Source organism: Palaemon carinicauda, chromosome 3, assembly GCF_036898095.1.
Source record: "Palaemon carinicauda isolate YSFRI2023 chromosome 3, ASM3689809v2, whole genome shotgun sequence".
NCBI classification, from domain to species: Eukaryota; Metazoa; Arthropoda; class Malacostraca; order Decapoda; family Palaemonidae; genus Palaemon; species Palaemon carinicauda.
The window spans coordinates 110,555,617-110,565,727 of NC_090727.1; positions in this window are offsets into that span (position 1 = coordinate 110,555,617).

Consider the following 10,111-nt stretch of genomic DNA (forward strand, 5'->3'; position numbering starts at 1 on the left):
GGTCTACCAGTACTGACGTCACAGAGGAGGGTGGTGTTGGAGTCTTTGAGGGGAAAAATCTTCCCAACGGAGGGACGTGCAGGATGTCCTACAAGCTTGATACTCTGGATCCTGTCGTTGGGCTTCTGCCAGGGCGTTGTAATCCAATCCCAGTTGAACGGCAGCCAACGTGTTTCTTGACAGGGCATCAGCAACGGGATTCATTTTCCCAGGGACGTATTGGAGGGTGCAATTGTATTCAGCCACGGCGGAGAGATGTCGGCGTTGACAGGCGGACCAGGCGTCAGACTGTCGAGTGAAGGCGTGCACCAGAGGCATGTGGTCTGTGCGAATGACGAAGGGCGTACCTTCTAAGAAATAGCGAAAGTGACGGACAGCCAAGTACACCGCCAGCAATTCTCGATCGAAGGTAGAATAACCCGATTCTGCCTTGGACAGTTTTCTGCTGAAGAAGGCCAATGGGCGGGGCGAGCCTTTGACCACCTGCTCGAGCACTGCACCAATAGCGACGTCGCTGGCATCGGTGGAGAGAAGGAGAGGGGCGTGTGGGATAGGAAAAGTGAGAGCCGCAGCAGTTGATAGGGCCTTCTTTGCATTGCAGAAGGCTGCTTCTTGAAGGGGACCCCACTTCAGGTCCTTTGGCTTGCCCTTGAGGGAGGCGTAGAGGGGAGCAAGAGTGGCGGCAATGGCTGGCAGAAAACGGTGATAATAGTTGATCATGCCCAAGAATTCCTGCAGAGCTTTGACGTTCGAGGGCGCGGGGAAACTCTGAACGGCTGCTACCTTCTCAGGGAGGGGATGGACTCCTTCAGGAGTGATACGGTGCCCTAAGAACGACACTTCATTGGCGCCAAAGGTACACTTGTCGTACCGGACTACAAGGCCCTTTTGTTGCAGGCGGTCGAGCACGATGCGCAGGTGACGGAGGTGTTCCTCTTTTGAGGAGGAGAACACAAGTATGTCGTCCACATAACATACACAGAAAGGGAGGTCCCCTAAGATGCCATCCATGAGACGTTGAAACGTTGCCCCAGCATTACGAAGGCCAAAACGGGAGTAATTGAAGGTGTATGTGCCAAACGGAGTGGTGATGGCAGTCTTGGGGATGTCTTCTGGGTTCATAGGCACCTGATAATACCCCTTCAGGAGGTCGAGCGTAGAGAAAACCTTCGCTTTGTGCAGGTAGGAGGTCACATCGGCAATGTTTGGGAGGGGGTAGTGATCCGGTTCTGTTTTCATGTTCTGGCGCCTGTAATCCCCGCACGGACGGAGGGAGCCGTCTTCCTTCAGAACGATGTGTAAGGGGGACGACCATGGGCTGGAGGCCTTTTGGCAAAGGCCCATTTTCTCCATTTCGGCGAACGTCTGTTTGGCGGCTGCCAATCGTTCCGGTGCCAGACGTCTGAATTTTGCGAAGACTGGGGGTCCCGTCGTCTTGATATGGTGATAAATACCGTGCTTGGCAGGAACCATGGGCATTTGGCGAAGTTCTGGACGGAAAACTTCCGGGTACGACGTGAGGAGGTGGGCGTAGGCATCCATGGGTGTGCTGATGTGGAGAGAGAGGTTAAAGAGGTGTCGACAAGTACGAGTCTGCGTTGACCAATCGTCGGTGGGCGACATCGACCAGAAGGTGGAAATGAGAGAGGAAATCCGCACCGAGGATTGGCATTGTGACGTCAGCAACGAGAAACTTCTAATTGAATTTACCGTTTCCGAACGATAATGTGAGGTTCTCGTAACCGTAGGTGGGTATCGCAGATCCGTTGGCAGCTACCAAGCGGACGTCGGCAGATGTAGACAAAGTACGTCGTGCCTTGAAGAGTTTCCTTGGCAAAAGAGAACGACAAGCACCCGTGTCTACCAAAAATCACACGCCCGTTCCTGCATCCTGTAAAAAGAAAAGATTAGAAACATGGGAGGCCACCGCCACAAGCGATGGCCTACTTATACGTTTTTTGGCCACTGACAATCCTTGGCACATTTCCTCGCGGTTGCCCCGAATCTGAAGTGGTAGTAGCAAAACTGCGGCAGATGGGAGGTAGTAAGTGGCTGTAGAAGTCGTTCGTTGGGGCGCGAGCGATTGGTGGGTGATGGTCGGCTTTGTCGCCGCTTCGGCATGTCACGGGGTAGGCGTGTATGTCCTACGGCATTCATGTCAGCTTTGGTTGACGTTGAATAGGCATCCTCGTCGTCAGGGGTGGAGGCGTTGATGGAGGTCTTGAAGTGGCTGTCCATAAGGGCGTCAGCTTTGGTCATCAAGTCCTTTATGGGTAAACTATCGACATCGGGTATGGCAGCGCGTACAGGTTTGGGTAAACGGCGTATCCAAAGGGCACGAAGTAGGTTCACCTCACGAGGAGAGCCGTCTGCGGCAGGTTGAAGGCGAGCGATACTGGTCATTTCCCTGAGGGCAAGCGAAGCCCTTTGGTCCCCCAACGGTTGTTGCGAGAGCTGAAAAAGCTTTGTATACGGGCGGCTGGCGACGGCGAGTACTGCTGCAGAAGGTATGTTTTGAGGGCGTCATACGCTATTGGGGTGTCTCCTTGTTCACAAAGCCAGTCGGATATTTCTGGGAAGGTGTCCTCGGGTATCGCCGCGAGAACATAATCCGCTTTGGTGGTAGAGCGAGTCACGCCCCTGATACGAAAGTGGACTTCTGCGCGTTGAAACCAAGCAAACGCTTCTCCGCTGGCGAACGGTGAAAGTTTCAATGGGGCGGCCGCAGCACCAACTACTGTAGTAGAGTCCGTCTCCGTCATAGTACCAACGATGGAGGGGCGAGGGAGGTGGGGGTGAAAGGCAGTGGGAGCGAGTCGACTTCCGGGGTCACCAATGTGACGAGCCGAGAGAGGGTTGTGAACTCAAAGGAAGGATGCAATCAACTGAGTTATATTGTTATAGAACACTCTCCTTTATATACAAAACCTCAAGGCAACAGGACATAACAAGTTAACAAGACAGACAATGTTACAGAGGAAACAGCAGACATGAATTTTCATGTTCGTTTAGTGCGGGGGAAGAGCGAAGATACAAGCATAATATATGCAAAAGGAATTATGTACAATTGTGTGACACACGATTGGTACAGTATAAAAGCGCTTCCAGTTTATATCATATTATGGAAGTTACCCAAACTGGTATTATAAGAAGAAAGGGACTACAAAAAGATTGTTGACGAAGGTGAAGGGAAAAGGGATCATGCAAGTGGAAAGTGTAAACATGGGTGGTGAAGTGCAGGAAAAGATAAACCGGCAAAATGACTCACTTATAAAAAAAAAGAACATCACAATGGACTGTTTTGAAAACAGGACTAAGTGATTAACGGGAGAATACAAGGATTTACTGATAATTTCATTTATGTTTGTGGATTCCTTGCATTTACATATCAAACAGATATTGGGCAAAGCAAACTGGAGACACAGACCCTGTTAATATAGATAAGACAATTGAAAGTGTTTCAGAGACACACCTTAGCATGTGATTATATATAAATATCTCTCTCTCTCTCTCTCTCTCTCTCTCTCTCTCTCTCTCTCTCTCTCTCTCTCTCTCTCTTTTGTTTTTCACAATTACTTGCAATTGTTGCCTCGGGCTTCCAAGCGAGAGAAGAGGATTTCTGTGCTCTCTTATGAACAAAGCAACCGGCATTGTGTGCACGCAAGGGTTATTCTTAATAGAACCGAAGCAAGCCAGTTTTTGTTACGAATTAACCAAGGAAGTTCCCGTGGCCCTGCAAGGTCGGTAATTTCATTTGTACCAAATGCTGTTTGAAAAGGGTTCAACAAGTTTTTTAATTAAAAGTGCTGGAAATTGTTTTCTCTCTCTCTCTCTCTCTCTCTCTCTCTCTCTCTCTAAAGCAGATAATGCTGCACTTTTACCATATTTTTTTATAAGAGTACAAATCTTCTCATTACGCTTCATAAAAGATAAATGGTAATAGTTTGCTGAAAAAAAAAAAACATTGTTTTCTAAATTGTCCAAAGAAAGTCTTGATATACTCAAATGATTCTCGGAAACAAAGAATCTTAGATTTTCGGAGTTTTACTAACCTTCACAACCCACTTACCGATCCAGAAGTCGTCATTTCATTTTAATGATCCTACTGAGGTAATATGTAATATAAATTAACGCACAATATCATGTGTAATATAAAAAAACGGAAATGAGAAATTATAGGGTATACTAGAAATAAGTTAGATAATCAAGAAAGTGACGAAAAGGAGAATGCTCTAATCAACATTTTGTTGCTGCAAAGTGTCAAGAGAGTGCTGAACTGCTTTGTAGTGATAATAATGATTGGGAGTGAAAATATTAGACAGAGTAATGATTAAGTTCAACGTCAGAAGAAGAAGAAGAAGAAGAAGAAGAAAGGAGAGAATAGAGGAAGGGCAGGAGGAAGGAAAATAGGAGGAATGGGAAGGGAAAGAAGAGTAAGATTGGAAGTGGGGGAGGAGAAAAATGACAAACAGGGGGAGAAGAGGAGCAGGAAGATGAGGGAAAGATGGTAGGGTAGGAGAAGGAATATGAAGGGAAGAGGGGAAGGAAGGAGCAGGAAGAAGAAATAAGTGGGAAGGGAAGGAGCAGGAAGATGAGAGGAAGATGGGAGGGGATGATCAAGAAGATAAGGGGAAGATGGGAGGGTAGGAACAGGAAGATTAGTGGAAGAGGAGAGGGAAGGAGCAGGAAGATAAGAGGAAGATAGGAAGGTACGAGCAGGAGGATTAGTGGTAGAGGGGAGGGAAGGAGCAGGAAGATAAGAGGAAGATAGGAAGGTAGGAGCAGGAAGATGAGGAGAAGAGGGGAGGGAGGAGCAGGGAGATGAGGGGAAGATAGAAGGGTAGGAGCAGGAAGATTAGGAGAAGAGGGGGTGAGGAGCAGGAAGATGAGAGTATGATAGAAGGGAAACTGTGGGAGGATGAGGGGAAGAGGCGAGGAGAAGAGCAGGAAGATGACGGGAAGATGGGAGGAAAGAAGTAGGAAGATGAGGGGAAGAATATGGGAGGGTAGGAGCGGGAAGATTATGGGAAGAGGGGAGGGAAGGAACAGGAAGATGAGAGGAAGATGGGAGGGGAGGAGCAAGAAGATGAGGGGAAGAGGGGAGGGTAGGAGCAGGAAGACAAGGGGAAGATGGTAGGGGAGGAGCAGGAAGATTAGGGGAACTGTGGAGGGAGGAGCAGGAAGATGGGGAGAATATGGGAGGGTAAGAGTGGGAAGATTATGGGAAGAGGGGAGGGAAGGAGCAGGAAGATGGGAGGAAGATGGGAGAGGAGGAGCAAGAAAATGAAGGGAAGAGGGGTGGGGAGGAGCCGTAAGGTTTGCGAAAGAAGGAGGGGAGAAGCACGAAAAGGAAGGAGAAGATGGGAGGGAATAAGTAGGAAGATGAGGGGAAGAAGGGAGAGGAGCAGCGGGAAGATGGGAAGATAGAAGTAGGAAGATTAGGGGATGAGTGGTGGAAGGTGCAAGAAGATGAGATTAGGATGGGAGGGAAGATGTAGGAAGATGATGGGAAGAGCAAGAAGATGAGGGGAAGAGGGGAGGAGAAGAGCAAGAAGATGAGAGAAGAGGATAGGGGAGGAGCAGGAAGATGGGGGGGAGAGTGGATGAGAGGACCAAGAAGATAAAGGGAAGAGGGGAGGGGAGGAGCAAGAAGATGAGGGGAAGATGGGAGGGTAGGAACAGGAAGATTAGTGGAAGAGGAGAGGGAAGGAGCAGGAAGATAAGAGGAAGATAGGAAGGTACGAGCAGGAGGATTAGTGGTAGAGGGGAGGGAAGGAGCAGGAAGATAAGAGGAAGATAGGAAGGTACGATCAGGAGGATTAGTGGAAGAGGGGAGGGAAGGAGCTGGAAGATAAGAGAAAGATAGGAAGGTAGGAGCAGGAAGATGAGGGGATGCAGGATGCTATAAGCAACGAGGCCTGCAACAGGGTAAATAGCCCAGTTAGGAAAGGAAATAAGAAAATGAACTATAAGAGAAGTTTAAGAACAATGATAACATTGAAATAAATCCTTCATATTTAAACTCTATAAACTTCAAAATAACAAGAGAAAAAGAAACAAGATAGAATGGTGTGCCCAAGTGTACCCTCAATCAAGAGATCCCTAACCCCAGGCAGTGGAGAACCAAGGTACTGAGGCTATGGCACTACCCAAGACTAGAAAACAATGTTTGATTTTGGAGTATGCTTCTCCTAGAAGAGCTTATTACCATAGCCAAAGAGTCCCTTCCACCCTAACCAAGAGGAAAGTAGCCACTGAACAATTAAATTACAGTACAGCTGTTAACTTCTTGAAAGAAGAATTGTTTGGCAATTTCACTGTTGTCAAGTGTATGAGCAAAGAGGAGAATGTTTAAAGACTAGGTCAGACTGTTCGGTGTATGTGTTAGCAATGATGAAATGAACCGTAACCAGAGTGATGGATCCAATATAGGGAAGGAGCAGGAAGAGGGGAGGGTAGGAGCAGGAAGATAGGGGGAAGACGGAAGGGGAGGAGCAGGAAGATTGGGGGAAGAGGACCGGGAAGGAGCAAGAAGATGACACGAAGATTGGAATAGGAGCAGGATGATTATGGGAAGAGGGAAGGGGGAGACCAGGAAGATTATAGGGGGAGAGGAGAGGGAAGGAGCAGGGAGATAAGAGGAAAATGGGAGGGGAGGAGCAGGAAGATGACAGGAAGATCGGAATAGGAGCAGGACGATTATGGGAAGAGGGATGGGCAGGACCAGGAAGATTATAGGGGGAGAGGAGAGAAAGGAACAGGGAGATAAGAGGAAGATGGGAGGGGAGGAGCAGGAAGATGAGAGGATGAGGGGAAGGGAGAAGTAGGAACATAAAGGAAAGATGGGAGGAAAAGAGCAGGAAGATGAAGGGAAAATTGGAAGGGAAGAGCAAGAAGATGAAAGGAAGAGGGGAAGGGAAGAGCAAGAAGATGAAGGGAATAGGGGAGGAAAGGAGCAGGAGGATTATAAGAAGAGGGAAAGGGAGGAATAGAAAGATGAGGGGAAGAGGAGAAGGGAAGAGGAAAAAATAAGGGGAAGATGGGAGGGAAGGAACAGGAAGATGAGGAGAAGAGGGGAGAGGAGGAGCAGGAAGATGAGGGGAAGAGACCAGGGAGGAGCAGGAAGATGAAGGGAAAATAGGAGGGAAGAAGTAGGTGGATGAGGGGAAGAGGAAAGGGGAGGGAATGAGCAGGAAAATCAAGGGAAGACGGGAGGGAAGGAGCAGAAGATGATGGGAAGAGGGGAGGGGAGGAGCAAGAAGATTAGGGGGAGAGGAGAGGGAAGGAGCAGGAAGATAACAGGAAGATGGGAGGGGAGGAGCAGGAAGATAAGGAGAAGAGGAGAGGGGAGGAGCACGAAGAAAGGGGAAAATGGGAGGAAAGGAGTGGGAAGATGAAGGGCAGAGGGGAGAGGATGAGCAAGAAGATGAAGGGAAAATGGGAGGGGAGGAGCAGGAATATTACGGGAAGAGGGGAGGAAGTAGCAAGAAGATGAAGAGAAGATGGGAGGGACGAAACAGGAAGATGAGGGGAAGAGGGAAGGGGAGGAGCAGGAAGATGAGGGGAAGAGGGAAGGGGAGGAGCAGGAAGATGAAGGGAAGATGGGAGGGAAGAGGCAGGAAGATCAGGGAAGAGGGAAGGGGAGGAACAGGAAGACGATAGGAAGTAGAGAGTGGAGGAACAGTAAGATGAGGGAAGGAGGGGAGGGTACGAGCAGAAAGATGGAGGGAAGAGGGAAGAAAGAGGAGCAGGAAGATGAAGAAAAGATGGGAGGGAATGAGCAGCAAAATGATGGAACAGGGGAGGATAGGAGCAGAAAGATGAGGGAAGAAGGAAGGGGAGGATAGGAGCAGAAAGATGAGGGAAGAAGGAAGGGGAGGAGCAGGAAGATAAGGGGAAGAGGGGAGGGTAGGAGCAGGAAGATGGGGGGAAGATGGGATTTAATGAGCAGGAAGATGAGCAGAAAATGGGAGGGGAGGAGCAGTAAAATGATTGGAAGAGGGGAGTGGAGGAGCAGGAAGATGAGGGAAAGAAGGGAGGTAGGAGCAAGGAGATAAGAAGAAGATGGCAAGGAAGGAGCAGGAAGATGAGGGGAAGATGGGAGGGGAGAAGCAGGAATAAGAAGGGAAGATGGGAGGGAAGGAACATGAAGATGAAAGGAAGATGGGAGGGGAGGAGCAAGAAGATGAGTGGAAGACGGGTGGGGACGAGCAGTAAGATTTGGGAAAGAGGAGGGGAGTAGCAGGAAAATGAAGGGAAGATGGGAGGGGAGGAGCAGGAAAATAAGGGGAAGAGAGGGGGGGAGGAGCAGTAAGATTTGGGAAAGAGGGAAGGGGAGGAACATGAAGACGAGAGGAAGATGGGAGGGGAGGAGCAAGAAGATGAGGGGAAGAGGAGAAGGGAGGAGCAGGAAGATGAAAAGAAGATGGGAGGGAAGGAGCAGGAAGATGAGGGGATGAGGGGTGGGGAGGAGCAGTAACATTTGGGAAAGAGGGAGGGGAGGAGCAGGAAAATGGAGGGAAGATGGGAGGGAAGGAGCAGGAAGATGAGGGGAAGAGGAGAGGGGAAGAGCAGGAAGATGAAAAGAAGATTGGAGGGAAGGAGCAGGAAGATGAGGGGAAGAGGGGTGGGGAGGAGCAATAAGATTTGGGAAAGAGGGAGGGGAGGAGCAGGAAAATGAAAGGAAGATTGGAGGGAAGGAGCAGGAAAATGAAAGGAAGATTGGAGGGAAGGAGCAGGAGAATGAGGGGAGGATGAGGAAGATGAAAAGAAGACGGGAGGGAAGGAGCAGGAAGATGAGGGGAAGAGGGGAGGGGAGGAACATGAAAATGAGAGGAAGATGGGAGAGGAGGAGCAGGAAGATGAGGGGAAGATGGGAGGGGAGGAGCAGGAAGATGAAGGGAAGAGGGGAGGGTAGGTGCAGGAAGATGAGGGGAAATGGGTTGGGGAGGAGCTGGAAGATAAGAAGATGGGAGGAGAGGCAGAAATATGAGGGGAGGGGAAGAGAAGGAAGATGAAGGGAAGATGGGAGGGGAGGAGCAGGAAGATGAAGGGAAGAGGGGAGGGTAGGTGCAGGAAGATGAGGGGAAGTGGGTTGGGGAGGAGCTGGAAGATAAGAAGATGGGAGGAGAGGCAGAAATATGAGGGGAGGGGAAGAGAAGGAAGATGAAGGGAAGATGGGAGGGGAGGAGCAGGAAGATGAAGGGAAGAGGGGAGGGTAGGTGCAGGAAGATGAGGGGAAATGGGTTGGGGAGGAGCTGGAAGATAAGAAGATGGGAGGAGAGGCAGAAATATGAGGGGAGGGGAAGAGAAGGAAGATGAAGGGAAGATGGGAGGGGAGGAGCAGGAAGATGAAGGGAAGAGGGGAGGGTAGGTGCAGGAAGATGAGGGGAAGTGGGTTGGGGAGGAGCTGCAAGATAAGAAGATGGGAGGAGAGGCAGAAATATGAGGGGAGGGGAAGAGAAGGAAGATGAAGGGAAGATGGGAGGGGAGGAGCAGGAAGATGAAGGGAAGAGGGGAGGGTAGGTGCAGGAAGATGAGGGGAAATGGGTTGGGGAGGAGCTGGAAGATAAGAAGATGGGAGGAGAGGCAGAAATATGAGGGGAGGGGAAGAGAAGGAAGATGAAGGGAAGATGGGAGGGGAGGAGCAGGAAGATGAAGGGAAGAGGGGAGGGTAGGTGCAGGAAGATGAGGGGAAATGGGTTGGGGAGGAGCTGGAAGATAAGAAGATGGGAGGAGAGGCAGAAATATGAGGGGAGGGGAAGAGAAGGAAGATGAAGGGAAGATGGGAGGGGAGGAGCAGGAAGATGAAGGGAAGAGGGGAGGGTAGGTGCAGGAAGATGAGGGGAAGTGGGTTGGGGAGGAGCTGGAAGATAAGAAGATGGGAGGAGAGGCAGAAATATGAGGGGAGGGGAAGAGAAGGAAGATGAAGGGAAGATGGGAGAGGAGGAGCAGGAAGATGAAGGGAAGAGGGGAGGGTAGGTGCAGGAAGATGAGGGGAAATGGGTTGGGGAGGAGCTGGAAGATAAGAAGATGGGAGGAGAGGCAGAAATATGAGGGGAGGGGAAGAGAAGGAAGATGAAGGGAAGATGGGAGGGGAGCAGCAGGAAGA